The 16,016-nt window shown below is 44.9% G+C and overlaps 1 protein-coding gene across 4 annotated transcripts in view; it reads left to right on the forward strand.

The window, feature by feature from the left end:
* Positions 1–2,064: 2,064 nt before the first annotated feature.
* The window catches only part of LOC136942542 (neuronal cell adhesion molecule-like), a 61,583-nt gene continuing 47,631 nt past the window's right edge, over positions 2,065–16,016 (forward strand). For 3 of the 4 annotated variants that reach the window (XM_067235486.1, XM_067235491.1, XM_067235490.1), the window contains exon 1: positions 2,086–2,133. The gene's annotated coding sequence lies outside the window, so the exon portion shown is untranslated. Of the gene's footprint in view, positions 2,134–16,016 lie in introns of all 4 variants that reach the window. The other variant, XM_067235487.1, reaches the window with a different exon arrangement.

A 16,016-nucleotide genomic window follows, 5' to 3' on the forward strand; every position in this document is an offset into this window, starting at 1 on the left:
GGTTTTGCAGTGAGCGGTGCATGGGGCAATGAGACTCACTCTGTAGATATTCCTGCCTCAGACCGTGTTTGTTCATGGCGTGAACATGACAGGGTTGAGTTCCTCTCTCCAGGGTCTATATACTGCTCCTCGTTCAGGTTGGTGTCAGAGCTGCCATGCTAACTCCCATGAGTACTTACAGTATGTGGTGTCTTAGCACCGTCATTTTGTCTGTGTTGTTGATGTGTTTCTTGTCTCCAGTTCACCCCAGTGGTTTTTGATTCTGTTTGGTAATCATCCTCATTTCACATAGGATCTCATTCACCAGACTAGCGGGCTATTTCATGGTCGGCTTGGCTGTTCTGTGTGCATCTCGCTGTTGTTCCATGTGTGGCGTGGTTAGGCAAAGAAACAAACTGAGTCATTTAGGAAAATAAAGCCTGTTTCTCAGGTAACATTAATCTCATACCGTTCATTCTCCCTCAACAGTGTTGTAAGGAACTAACAAGGGTGTCTGTTCTTTGTGTTCTCTATGAGGGGACCCTGCATCTGTCTCCACTTGAACTCATAGAAAAGCTTTTTAGAGTACAGTGTTTCCAAGATAATATGCATGCAAAAAGTGAATATTTTAATTGGATTCGAAAATTACAGACATATCTTTAGGCAGTCTGGGATGAGAGACGGGGCAATTACAGTATTTCCTAACGTGGGGTTGGGCGGATATGGGCAAGAGTCCCATAGTCCCTTGCTGTTGATAATGAGTGGTTGCTTCAGGGCACAGGAGAGAAAGGACTGAAGAGACATGCTATTGCAGGACAGGGTGTGACGGTTGACTGAGGTATCAATTGAAACTGAAACCTTTTTTGAATTTTTACTGTATTTACATCTCTGGATTATTTTGTTGTGGTGTTTTCCCATTTCATACCTGTTTCTTGTCAAATGTTTGGTTCAAAACGATGGCTTGCAGAAAGGAAATGTTCTTACATATTGTGGTTTCCTTCACTATTGCAGATCAGCGTGACAGATACCAGGGCTGTTCTGACAGAAGGAAAGCTTGGGTTTGGCAGTTGCATTCAAAATGAAGGAAATACTTGACTTTCTGCCAAACTAGGCTAATCTGTAAGTAATAACGGAGTAACTTGCTTTCTCTCCCAGTGGAGTGCTTGGTTCTATGGATGCTGCAGATGGCTTCACATGCTAAACTGGAGCTAATTCATGTGTGCAACATGCACTAAGACACCATGCCTGGCTGGAGGATGCCGTCTGATGGAACTGAATGGAAACGTGCTTTCTAGAGCACCATGAGCACCAGAGCATACAGTAGCTCACCCCACAAGCTACGTGATGATTGTTGGTGCGATGCTGGTTTCTTGGCAAAAGACGAGAGTGCACCAGGGCATGCAAATTAAGCCATTAGAAGGTCTTGCTTCACAGCTGGAAAGTGGTTCTTTGTCTTCATGTGATGATGGTAATGTTACAGTTAGAAGTGCAGTAGGCTACATGTTTTATTGAGGTTGATTACTTATTCAAGTGGAGCCCATTTGAAAAGAATGTAGATACGCTGCAGAAAGCACACAACACTATTGTGCTTTGCATTACATTTCACAAGTAAACATGAACACACTTTTATTCTTTGTTTAAGATATTAATTGCTTGTTTAGTTGCCTGAATCTAGCAAAGTTGTCTTTCAAAATCTAGTGGCAAAAGCTTCTCATTCACCACTCTCACTGTCAGAGGACTACATTAGTATACATTTACCACACAGCATGTGACTTTATTTTAGCTTGCATGATCCCTCAAACCAATGCTGTAGATTAGAAGATATCACAGATTGTCCATCTGTGATGTTTTCAGTAGAGCAAGGGTAATATTACCAGGACTATTTATATTTTGCCGAAATGGTTTAGTGCCTCGAGGCCACCATTTATCTGTAGCGGGGCGCTGCAGAGCGCGCTTGAAGCGTGCGCAGAGAACGCAGCTGCTGGAGCCCGTCTAGTGAACTGGTGGGAGCAGAGAGGACCAGTGGTTGAAGAGGAGGCAAGTGAACTGAACGGGGCACTGTCGTAAATACACACAGGAGAGATATCAGTCTGTCGCAGGAACCCTATAGATACACAGAATCCATCGCATTGCGCATCACCGCGACATCGAAAGGTAAGCATCAGTATTTAAAAAGTAGACTGTTGCAGGACAAGTCGCGCAGTATAGGTCTGTGGCAATTGAGTCACTTGAGTAGTTTTTCTTTGCGAAAGGTGGGTGTTGTTTGAATGAGAAAACCCCCTGACTGTTTTCATTTATTGAGTAGCCTAACCCTGCGCACTATAATGGAATTTTTTACAAATTATGATAGACTTTGGATTTCTAGAGTTTGTATAATTTTATTTACTCAAAACAGGTGTACAAGCCCATATCTACGGCTTGTCTAGTGGTGTGCTCAGCTGTCAACATTTGAGTGACCCTGGAATAAGCGGAAGATGCTGAATGAAAAGATTCAGATAGCCTTCTCATAACAAGTCATCCACAATGTGATAGATATTATGCATCCATGACAGATAATGTCTCTAGTTTGACGGCAGGCTTTTGAACACCTTATCTTTACGATTGCGTTTCGTGACTAGTTGTCCATAGCCTGTGTCATACCGTTGCGTAAACATCCTACCCACCATTTTCAATTAGATTAATCTTTTGGGATTGTGTTTGTGTTTTACGTAATTTTTTAATGGAAGGTTATGTTACCACATGGCTGTTATCCTAAATATATATGTATTTATTTATCGCTAAATGTCCATCCTATTTTGTCTCAAGATCAAATGTTTATATAATAGTCCCAGGAGGTTTATGCATCAAATCTGATGTCATTTATTTCTGTCAAGACAAACACTTGCATTACTGCAAAAACATTCCCACCCAATCCCCCTCCCCCTCTTATAGCTTCATTCATAGTACATCCCCCCCTCCCCACCCTGATCCCTCCACAACAGACATTCACCCAAACAAGCACACTTTCTCTTTTCAGTCAGATACACCAACTAATACAATGCTAATGACTAATGCCGGTCATCTAGTTTGTGTATAAAAGGCCTGACACACTTTCCTGTGATATTTATGCAGTCTAAACAGACTATGGTTAATCTCCCGAATCAGATAACAATATTCTTCTGACCTTCCGTATGGCATATTTGCATAAATTCAGAAAGAGCGCCAAATGTGTGAAACTGCCTTCTTGCTTATTATTTATACTCTATTGTCTGTGTGCTGACCCAGCTATGGACATACGCTCATCCACTTCAGAGTTCAGTTGATACCATTCCAGTGCTGTAACATTCACATTACTGAGAGACCCACTCTTACTACCGACCCTAATACTTCTGTCGACTGGACAATTCACTCTCACTTGACCAGGGCTGAAAATGGGTCAAGACAGTGACCTAAATAGTGCTACATTTCACCGCTAAATGACACTAGCCATGGATTTGCATAACTAAGGGATTATCATGACACACGTTGGCTGGTTTTATTGTGGGAGTTCCAGTCATCCTGGTGACCTAAAACCAATGGCGGGCGGCTGGTGGCAGACGGTGGTTGACCATGGGAAACGCCGGGGTGGTGGAAGGAAAATGCTACTTATTTTACTCTGTGGGTTGAAGAAGCATGCAGACTATTCACTGAGAAGTGATTCGTTCTCTTGCGCCGTCTTCCAGGCATTTGTGGACTCCCCCGACGGCGGGACAATGAGGCTCATACATCCATGCCCCCTGAACTAGGTCCTGTCATGCTGATGTCATAACCGTCCACTTCCAGGAACTGATTTGAACATATGACTCACTGGTGTTTGATCTAGAACTGGTTTTATAATTTTGTCTACAATGAATGAGAAACAAGAGCGAGAGACATAAGAAACACGACTGAAGTCCAGTATAGAAGATTGGTTGTTTAAATAGTAGTCCCTCTGATCGTATGCCTGCTGTTCCAGTGCAGGGTTAGGTGAAAACCAATGCTGTTCTGTTCCACACATTGTTGATTCCAACCTCGCCGAGGTTGTCATTACCACTGCTCCACTCGTAGGTATTACTGTATGATAGCAGTACTATATTATGGTGTTACTGTATGAGCACTGCTGTATGATAGCAAATCACAAGATAAGCATGATTTAGAGACGTGTCATCAGTGGTTAGTCCTGGTTTACAGAAGTGACTCCTTACCTTGAATAGAAATGATTCGAAAACAATGTGAATGAAGGTGGGATTCTTCTCTGCTGTGATATGTGAGTGGTCTCCAGGGACCAATGGAGGCCCATGTACATCCATTAGTGTCACCCCAGTCTGGGGGTGTGTGTTCCCACAGGGCCTGGAGACCCCGCACCGTGACAGCACTGGCATCTCTGGTGCGGCCTTGTCTCTGCCTCACTGTGGGACTGATGAATGGCTTTTTAGGAGACTGCAGTGGGGACCGTGTCCCGGTCCTCTTCATGGCTGCGTGCACAGTACCTGGGTGGGCCATTGGTTCCCATGGTGTGTGACCACACACACACACACACACACATACACTTACTGTATACACACACATCCCCATCCCCTCACCCCCTCCCCCAACACACACATCTTCGCACACACACACACACACGGACACACACACACACACACACACACACATACGTGAACAAACATACACCTCTTGGTGTGTCCTGAGTGGTGGCAAGCTGGTGAGTGCAATTAGAGTTTCACACTCGGTTAGGCTCAGGCACTAATGGGGATTGACACGTTCCTCTGAGCCCTTCCATGCAGCTGGAACTGTTGTTGTTTACATCAAAGACCTGTATTAAATTATCATGACTGGATGAAGACCGATGACTTAGAAAAATAAGAAAATGGAGTGATCCCTATGTGGCTGCCTGCAGGACCCAGACATAATTAGGTGATACAAATACAGTCGGATGTATTATGTTTGCTAGAGCTCATCCTGGATAAACGAAGGATATATTTTTGCTACAATAATTGGCCCATATTTGGCTGGTAATGATAGAAAGTGGAAATTTAACAAGCCCTTATTCTGATCACAATTTCATTCGGATACAAACAACTTTCTTGAATAACCGGCTGGTCAGTTTGAGGTGGGGTAAGGTAGACCTGGTGTGGTTGCTTGGACAGATGGCCAGCCAGGAGTGGCCAGTACTCAGTCATTATTACCTATTTTGTTACCACCATTCTGGTGTTCAGGCCAAATCACTCAAGGTTACCTGGGCAACAGATTTATTGCCCATGTCAGTTTGTTACAGCCCTTAGAGAGAACAAAGCGAAAGTGATGCTCTTTTTTTGTTCGAACGAACTGTGAGGGATTGACTGCAAAAAAACTAGTGTTTGAAGAGGGTGGTGAGGATAATGGAATGTGATGTTTTAGTTTTTTTTACTTTCCTCAGCCCCAGAGTGCCTGACAGGTCTCTTGAGCCTCTTGTAACTGGGGATGATACCAAACATGAGTTCCTGTACTCTTGTGATACGAGCATGATAAACATAAGGGTGGGGTTAGTTTGTTGCTTTTCTATTTTACCACCCAGTGGAGGAGAAGGAAAACAGGAATAGAGAGAGACAGAGAGAGGGAGGGTCTGCCGGCTTTAGGGGGGGGGGATCATGTACTTCAACGGGACGTTGAGAAGGGGCAGGGAGAACAAAGAGGGTCTGTTTTCTCTGGCCATGCTGGCTGGGCCGTTGTTCTTGCCCCTTTCTTGTGAAGTAGGGGGGTGCTGCAGGGTCAGCGCCAAGGGGAGCCACTATAGAAGCCTGGGTGCCGAGGCTCTGTTTGAACACTTCGTAGTCTCCTTCTGCAAGTGAAGCACCTCTGGCCATGGGCAGCCCCCGGCAGCCTTTGGGAGCTCCAGACCCTAGCAACCCGAGCGCGGGCCCAGGCCCTGGTCCTCTCTGGGCTGCAGATGTGTGGGAGCCTGCTGCTCTGGGGAGGCGTGCAGTGGAGTGGCTTAAGAGGTCCTTCATTCCAAAGCCCATTTAGAGACAAGAGTGACCAGACAACAGGAGCAGGGGCGCTGGCCCACCAGCAGGGTCTGTGCTGGGGTTTTGGGAAGAGCGTGCACTTGAACACTCCCTGGACCGTTCTCATGCTTCCTTCCTGCACATTTGCATAGGCTTAAGGAGACCTACCCGCCCCCCTTACTGTTGGCACTGCGGCTCTGCCCACTTGTGTTGTCTAATTGCTCAGCAAATATGCCACCACAGCTCTTATCCTGCTTTTTCCTTTCAGTGATTTAAAGAGCGGGCCGGTCAGGAAAGAGCAAATTAAAACCCACCAGCTTCCTCACTCCCATGCTCCCCTGCAGACCTCATCTGAATGTTGCCACTGTATATAAAGTATGTTTCACAGCAGTGTGTGAAGTTCTGTACTGGGCAGAGAGGGAGCTTGGATCAGCTAGCTGGGACCTGGGCTCTGAGAGAGTGCACAATTGAATCAAACGGGAAGACAGGCCACATTTAGGTGTTAGCCCGTGGATTAAGGTGACACAGAAGTACACAGTGGCTTTGCCATGGTTCAGCAGGCCCACTGACCTCTCAAACCTGTTTGGGGGCAGGTCCGTTATTGTTCGCTCCTTTCCTCCACCCTGGTCCTGGGCCCTAGGTTGGTACCTCTGTTAGCAGCCCAGCGGCCACAACTGAAGGGTCCTTAATCCAACAAGGATGACAGCTTGGCTCTCTATCCCATTTCTGGGGCTCTGAGACCAATGGGCTTTTCTCCCCCCCCCCCTCCCCTAAACCTCCCAAACACAACCCACGGGAATCCTGGGAAAATTCTCTGGGTGGGGAGACAAAGAAATGGGATGGTAAACAAATCCCAGTGTGAATCGGGTGATTTTTCCTTTTCATTTCAAGATACATGTTCATGTCCCCTTTCAGATTTCAAACAAAAACACAAACACTTGCCTGATATTATTTTTTTGTTGTTCTCCTGATTGTGTTTTTCAAAAGCATAATCTATACCCGCATAATCTTTGTCTAGGCTTCAAAATGATTAGAGAAGATTGAGGTCAAAAACCCATTAGAATCATAAACTGAGTGATGTAAAACCAGTCCCCTTTTATTCAGAAGCACCAATTGGTGAGGGATCCTGAGGTCACATGTTGAGGGACGTTTAAGAGGACCAATGATTTCCAATGCCAGGACAATGAACATTAGACATGTTTGCCATGAGGCTAATTGATGCTGTCAGCTATAGCAAATTCTTCTTGTTCAGGCAGAGTGTTCCTGGGTGCAGAGTTCTCCAGTTAGCTGTGGAAAGAGGGGAGACAGCCGCATCGTCAGGAATTTTGTTTTTCTCCAAAAAGGATAGCCCTGCTTACGAGTGCTGTGTTTCACGTAGATATCACTGTTCATAATAAGGAAAATCTTTCTTCTCAGACTTTTAGATACATTTGAATTGACTTTAATGAGATTCATTTGTATAATGATTATTTACATTGGCGTAGCTCATAAACACATTAACCTTTGGTCTACAATCTCCAGCAATTCAGTAGATTTTTTTTTACGATATCCTTTTCATCAAGCCTCCTCGTGAGAAAAACAGAGAAATTGCATATAATAATGAACACAGCAGACCATGGGAAGTAGACTACCGTCAGACCCTTGACCAGAGCAATTCAAGATCAAACATATAGTGGAATAGTAATCAGTGTAATCTCCATGTCCTTCCCTCCTTCTTCCCTGGCTAGCTGCCTCTCTGGATCTTCAGTGGATGGAAGAATGTCATTGTCACTAAGATAATTCCTTGTACTGGCAAGCCTTAGCCATGAGGAAGATGGAAGAATTCTTACTCTTGTGACTTCTTAGAGAGTGCTAGCACTGGGAACCCAATGAAATACTGTGCCTGAGTTCCATCTCAGCTCTTATCCAGAGCGACTTACAGTAAGTACAGGGACATTCCCCCGAGGCAAGTAGGGTGAAGTGCCTTGCCCAAGGACACAACATCATTTGGCATGGCCGGGAATCGAACTGGCAACCTTCAGATTACTAGCCCGATTCCCTAACCGTTTAGCCACCTGACTCCCAAATAACCTTGTTATCTTATCTGTGCTAGTTGGTTCTTTCTACGTTATTAAGTGAGTGCTTCACATCAAAACAAATTCCCACATAGAATGACACTCATTAGCATGTGAGCCAGATTTGAGCATTGTCTTGCTTTCCCATTGCGGCCATACCCTCTACTGGACCCTAGGATTGAGAGTCATGGCTGATGTTGAATAGAGTGCAGCTTAAAGTAGACCTAATGGAACTGCTTTCAAGGTTGGCTGGTTTGAAGCCTCTCAGGGCCCACCCTGGCCCCTCGCCACAATGACACATGACCAGAGGTCCTATTGACCGGCACGACCGTGGAGGACGTGTTACTCAAAGGAGGTTACTGCGTGACAGAAAGCACGCCTCCACAGAACCCCAGTTCTCTGAGAGAAAATAGAACACTTTCAGATTCTAACCGCTGGTGAAGGGGTCACTGAGTGGGAATTCCTATAGCTGGGTTTTGAAGTGGACTGCCTGATGCGAATGACATTTAGCTTTATGTTGAGGATCGGGAACATCTGAGTTTCAGAGAATCCTTCAGATATTCAACAATATATGATGTATTCAACAGTACAGTATGTGCCAGGCCGCTGAGGGAGAATAGCTGGTATTGTTGTAGATTTTGGAGTAGCTTACTGTATAGACACAGGAGCTCTCATATCTACTGTATACACTGTCTCATTTCCAGTAATAAACATTAAATCCAAATAATTTTTTCAAAATAGTAATGATCAAATTCCTCTTAATTGGAAACTCTAATTTAAAGTATTATGGCAAAAATGGAAAGATGTAAACTAGTAGATTTTATGGTTTTCATCTACCATGCCATTTTTTCAGAGGATGATAGCTGTGTGCTTATAGAATTAGAAAACCTGTTAGTTTTAGAGCTTTTAGCTGAGTTTTACCAGATTAGCAGATTACTTTATCATTTCTCTCTCCTCTCTCTCTCTCTCTCTCTCTCTCTCTCTCTCTCTCTCTCTCTCTCTCTCTCTCTCTCTCTCTCTCTCTCTCTCTCTCTCTCTCTCTCTCTCTCTCTCTCTCTCTCACTCTCACTCTCACTCTCTCACTCTCACTCTCTCACTCTCTCACTGCTCTGGTTGGCAGACTAAAGGGATGCTTCTTTTTATCTTCACCAGGAACGTTGACGCTGTCTTGAGCAGCTGACAGAGAGCCATATGATAGCCCTCCGGTGTCTCTCTCTGCAGCACAATATTCATTACTGATCTTCCCTACAGCATTCCGGTTAAACCTCCACTTCCCACCCTGCCTCAGTTCTGACAATATTTGCCATCCTTGATCCGTCCCATGGAGAAGAGCCACTGTGTTTTCTTACTGAGCGCCTGACCTCTTTTCTTCTGTCTATAACAGGGATGGGGCACACACCCTCCTGTAGGCACAGGAGATAGTGTTTTGTTCTGTACCTGAAACACTGCTTATCTTATCAGCTGCTCTGGGGACGCAGAGCTCTCAAGTATCAGATGTGGTTACATGGACACTACGGTGTGATACTGTACATGGATTAGACCTTCCAAACCGTGGCTGTTAGATCTAAGGCCTATCTAAGGAAGTAGACACACACGCTTGCTGCTACTCTGATTCACACTTTAATGAATTCAAATTTATGTTGAAGCTTTTCACATAATACCTCCATTTGAGTTATACATCCATTTCTAGTCACCAGGCAAACTAGGATGCTACTAACTACATGGGGTATACGCTGATTGGATTTTCCATGCTATTCCCCAATGTAAAAAAAAAAAATCGAATTAAGCGTTCAGCACCCCGAGTCAGACTCCTCTGGATTACCCCAACCCAGCACTGGGAGAGAGCGATAACTACACTCCTTTAATCTGACGGCAGTGCAGACAGATACACAACAACCACGACTCCCACTCCTCCACCCCGCAGGCCTATGCTGTTCACCCCCAGAAACAGCATGGCCGGGGGCCATGGAGCAGGCGGATCCTACCCATCAACATGGAGCTGCTGGCCTTCTCAGGTGTGAGTCTGAAAGTAAACTTCTCGTCTCTGTTTTATCAGGGGTGGTTATTCATGTTTCTTTATCCAAAGCAAAGCAGAAAGTACAGCAGAAAATCAAGGATTGGAAGTGCATGGTTCTTACAGTGTTGGTGGTCAGAGGTAAGGAACGGTCTATATTTATCTGGCACAGTGCAAAGTAACCACATCACAGCTCCCAGGCCCAGTAAACAATATAATAATAATATCTCAACTGCAGTACAACAATAACATCATAATACAACACAATTCACGATTGTTTATAAAACCAGCATTAGCATTTGTAAAAGATAATTCTAAACTGAATTACTTACATTTCCCAAGTCTGTTTGCCGTATCTGAAACATCCACACACTTTGATGTGGACGTTTTAAGCGTTGCTTAGACACCCAGTGGAGATAGCAGAGTGTTTCTGTAGGAGTTTACACACTTCCAAATCCAGTTTCCTTAGATGTGGTAGTGAGTGTAAATAAAACCCAGCGTGTGGTCCTTCCCCCTTCTTAACACGTTTATGAGGCTGCCATGCCCGTAAAACATTATTGACTTTTTCCCTTCAATGTGTTAAAGTGCACGGAAGGAAAGTACTTGTTTACTGTGGTCATTAGAGTCCATCTAAATAGGATTCTCCCAATCAGGAAAGCTCTATTGCTCAGGTAAAGGCCTCATGTCTAAAGACGTTTAAAGAAGGTTGGGTTTGGTTGGACATAAATGGATGAGACAAGGGTCAGGGAGGGGGTCAGAAAGAGAACGAAGAGGTAGTGACCGGAGCTTGCTGTCCTTCTCACCAGGGCGCATCATCTAGACTGAAACATGGCTCTTTCTTTGATGGTGGAGACAATGCACCTGTTGGAGGCCTCAGGCAAATTTTCCCACCCAAATGTCCCCTCCCTTCCCTGTCTCCATGCCCCCCCCCCCTCCCCCCGACCTATAGCTAGGAAAGCAGTTCTCTCATAGTCTACTACCTTTATACTGGTGTGGGTAACTTTTACTCACACAATGGCTTTCTGTTCTTACAATATCATAATACAGATTTGCAGTGGGTTGCTCGCATTCTTGTTTTCTCATGGGGATAGCTTTTGTTCCCAAGTTGTTTTGTTCATGCCATGGTGTCAAACGCAGCGAAAATAAGGATGTTTTTTCTCAGTCCTTCTTTTTAAGAACTACCTCTGAGTTTTCTTATCATTTCTTTATGGTTTAGTCACAAGACATTTTAAACGGAATGTGAATTTCCTGCTAGAGACAGAGCTTTGGCAGTAGTCACAGGAGTTTGTCCAAGACAGCAAGAGTGAATTACCGCATTCCAAATGATGGTCTAAAAGAAAGAAGTAGGCGAGGCTAAATAAAGGCCTGAATCGATCTAACCAACCAATGTGATGGAAATTCTTTCCAGCCCACCATATCTATAGCACAATCCCTTTCTCTGCCTTTGACTCATATTGTTTAGAGTCTTGAAGCATAATAGAGTGTCTAGTCCATAGAGCTTAACCATCCTGGACAACAACCGGTCATAGCCCTTCACTTTGATTGACATGACATTCACTATTCCTCATCAGACATGGCTCAACTGTCAAAAAAGTGACTCTTTTACATAACAGTGCACCACAGCAAGTCTCACTCCCGCATGTTGTGCCTTTCTGAATCCAAACCAGTTTTTGTTATTGTGACGCTTTGTGAAGGTAGTGTTGGTGCTTGATAATAGAATGCAACTATTCAATTGGCTAGTGTCTATTTGCACTTCAACTTTCCCATACCAGTTTTAGTCTTAGAAATGAATCCTTAACAGGCTTGTAGATCCTGAGTCAGGGCTGAACGCAGACAGTAAAAGCTCTGACTACCATCTGTCCACTGATGAGGACCAACAGATCTCTATAATTAGTATAATCACTCAGAGGATGACTTAGCGAGTAAACAAGAGTCGTGCTTAAGTGGCTTCCACCATGATAGCGTTCAGCCTACCCATTAACCAGCTCTATCCTATCCCTGGCTAGATGTAAAGAACCACTGAAAGTAATTAGAAATCAGGTGAAATCTTCCAAACCGTCCATCTGCAGTGGGGGCGATAGTCACCGAGGGTAGAGTATGGAAGTTTTGTGCCGTGAGATCAGAGCATCATGTGATATAACCGCTTCTCTGACATTGAAAAGTTACCTTCCAGTCCCCACAGTAATGAGCCTCTGTCTCCCAGAGTTCTCTAGGCTCTCAGCCCCCCTGAGGCCCACTGCAGAACCCTATGCTCAACACCCAGACTCTCTGTCACTTCCCCTTCCTCTCTCTGTCCGTCTCTCTCTCTCTCTCACACACACACACACACACACACACACACACACACACACACACACACACACACACACACACACACACACACACACACACACACACACACACACACACCCCTGAAACCTCTCTGCTCCCCACTGTCGCAGAGTGCAAGGCCTGTCGCTCTAAATGTTTAATAGAGAGGTAAAGGGCTGAGGGATATCTGGAAAGATTGGTATCTCTCTTTCCCATCCCCTTTCTCTCTCTTTCCCATCCCCTCTCTTTTTCCCACCCTCTCTCTCTCTCTCTTTCCTGCCCTCTCTCTCATTCTCACTGCCTCTCTCCCATTGCTCTCTCTCTTTTCTGCAGAGAAGTGTCTCCTTCCTACCTGGCCTTCCTCCAAAGCACACTGCAGCAATTTGACACAAACTCCACAACTCCGAAACTCTACTCTTACTCTGACTGGAAACCTTTTATCCCCCAGCTTCTGATGAGCAAACCTCTTTCAAAACAAAACTTTATATCTTAATCCACCTGTGACTATGAGTACAATTTTTCTATTCCCTCACTAGGGTGAAGTTCAAAGATAGCCTTTCTCCATTTGTCCAGCCTGCCATCATTGTCTGGCCTGGTAGCCCCAGTCCAAGCGTTAGCTCGCAGGCTTTCACTTGTGCTGTTTGACCACCACCCACCTGCCTGTGTCACGGTCAAAGCCACTCTGCTCCAGAGGAGTCCCCGGCAGTCCCTCAATAGCTCTTTCACTGCCCCTGGGGACAATGCATTTTTTCCATGCCATAAAGCAGATGCTGTATTATAGCTGCACAATACAGGGCCCAATCTGAAACTGTTTACCATGTGAAAGGCACACCAGGTCGGGATGCCGAGCACTGTGTGGGGCTTTTTGACTCTCGCCACTCTAGATTGAGTGTACTGGCTGAAAGAGGAGCCGGACAGCTCACACTGGTATTGTGATTACTTCATGGTTAGAGGAAATGCAATGTAAAGTGCTGATCCAGGCCATTCTTATAAGGGCAGGGCATTTCTTTCTAGAAGAATACAGAGATTACCATGGCAGAGAATGGACCTGTCAGCACTTACAAGAGCACCAGATAAGTAGGAGGAAATTTCAGATTTCAGCTTTTTGTCTTAAAAAAAAAATACTGCTAGCTGAGGTGAAACTCCCTATCATCTCAAATGAGCACATTAAATCTAAAACAAGCAGAGTTTGTAAGGCGGGGATCTTTCTCTCATGATCGTTTGCTCCTTGGTTCCTCCAGTTTGATCCAAACATGGCAGGTGCTCCCGGGAGACACAACGTCTCTGGTTCCGAGAGTCAACAAACCCACGGCAGAAAAGTGCTCAAACGACATGAAAACAACAACTAAGAGAGCAGCACAAAAACCTTCCAGTTAAATGATTACTTTTCTTTGTGTGACTAGTACCTGCTCTCTCTTGTGTTTATTGTGTGACTTCAACAGGCTTCCTTGTTTGAGGTTTGTCTGCCTTAAGGGCTTGCTATGTTGCTCCTTCCCAATCCCCCCCTTCAAAAATCAAGTGACCAAGTCAACCAACAACACTCCTGGACTTACCGGCAGGCTAAAGTCCTGGCGTCTGTTGTCAGGGCTCTTACAGCCTAATTGACTACTCAAGCAGAGAGGTGGAGAGGACCTTGAGAGGCTAGTATTAAGCCTGGACAGGCAAGTTGGTCTGGGTCAGAGCAGAATGTAACCACCATAACCCCCTCTCCAGACCCAACAAGAGCCTCCAAGGACAGGCTGGAGACAGGGGGGGGCTCTCAGGTTCCAGTCCCCACTCAGGCGGCTAATTCATCTGGACAAGAGGACCACCGAGTCCAGCCCAGACCCTCCCACTTCACCACCACCTGCCCTTCACATGACATCCAAGGCCTTAATCATGTCAAGGGCACATATATGTCATGCCAGGGACCAGGAGATGTTTGTCCTGCTTTGAACATTAGTACTCAAAGGACGCCCATGTTTAAACATGTTAACTCATCTGATTGTATTTGTGTGCCGGCAGTGAAATAGCATCTGTTTGGGTTCATTCTCTCAATGCAATAACTGTAGGTGTTTAAACCAATACTCTGTGGCAGAATGTGATTACGGCCATCCCTGCAGCTGTTTGTCATTACCACAAACAGAGGATCTTACACAATACATTCCTCCTAGCTGCCAACATCTCGCTTAGACTGCTGGGTAAAGAGAAGGTTGTTCTTAGGTAGGTTCTGGTGCAGTTCTTCACTGACCAACAAAAAACTATTAGAACCATGCACTTCTGATACTTCCTCTTCTGCTGTACTTTTTATGCACTGTTTGAACACCGCTTTTGATTAAAGCGTCTGGTAAATGAGTACAATGTTAAAATGTGTGTGGTGTATTGTTAGCATGGTTAGCAGGGCTGGTCTCAGACTGCATTGCTGCGGGTTTTATTAATGAAGGGAAGGGTCAGTCAGGGAGACGTGAAGCTGCTCGGCTCCCTGCAGGTTTTGGATCAGTGAGCATGTAGCACAGATGCCAGGGAAATAGTATCACTGAGGTCTCAAGGCCTGACTGCATACAAATAGATACTGTTTGTCTTCTGTTCTTTTGTTCAATGTCCTTTTCTTCCACCTTATTACTATCCTCCCTCCTCTCCTCCTCCTCTTCCTTCTCCTCCTTCTCCTCCTCATTTTTCTCCTCTCTCCTTTTTTCAAGTGGCTGGTCTCTGTGAAGACATCTTCACTGCTCATCTGTCTGCTTGCTTTGTGATTAATTAATTCGCCAAGCAGGGTGTAGTTAAAGACAATGGCATGCAAGCAAGGGTTTTTTGTTGAATTAACCTCAATAATTATGCAGATTTTGAGAAAAAAAGCTCTGTTGTTATAAACTGCTCAAAATTCCAGCCCCCCTGTGTCTGACATAGCTGAAATGTACTCATTATTCAACGTACAATATTCAAGCTCCCACCACACGGTAGAGATGTTTCTTTTTGTGTTCTGTGTGAAAATACCAGGCTAATGGTAGCTGGTATCAGTGTGAGTGCATTAACACACAACAACACCAACACAGGGGCCATTCTGGTGTTTTAAAGGATTCCACTGCAAGTATTTCCCGGTAAGGATTAGCTTAAAGTGCTACTGCGGAGCTTGATCAATATCAATGGCTTTTCACTGCAAAATACATATGGTAATGCTAGCTGACAAGGTTAGGGTGAACATCGAAAATCACTACAGCCCTGAGCTCAATTTAATGACCATTTATAGTTTATTGGGACATAGCTTGTCCCTCTATAAGCCTATTCGGTTAGATAATGCATCCCAGTCATCTCACTCGATAGAGATTGGATGTATACTACATTAGAGTTACGTTTTTTTCAATCAGTCGAATGAAAATGAAATACAACTAGAATGCTTTCTCTCGACAGCTGAGGCACATCTCATCATCCAGGCGTAATATGGTAATGAATGACTGATTCGGAAATAACAACGCAAAGCATTTGCATTCTGTTCCGAGTGTGTTTGTGTTTGTGTGTGTGTGTGTGTGTGTGTGTGTGCGCGTACGTACGTGTTTTACTCTTCTGCTGTAAATGAGGACAGCTGAAATGCTGTCTCATCTACAACAAAGGCAGAGAGATGAAAGCTCCCGCTAAACAGGCCTCGTGTGCTGCTAGTAGAGACGTCTGAAGCGGGAACCATGATGGATCCTCGCGTTA

Source organism: Osmerus mordax, chromosome 4 (genome assembly GCF_038355195.1).
Source record: "Osmerus mordax isolate fOsmMor3 chromosome 4, fOsmMor3.pri, whole genome shotgun sequence".
Classification (NCBI taxonomy): Eukaryota; Metazoa; Chordata; class Actinopteri; order Osmeriformes; family Osmeridae; genus Osmerus; species Osmerus mordax.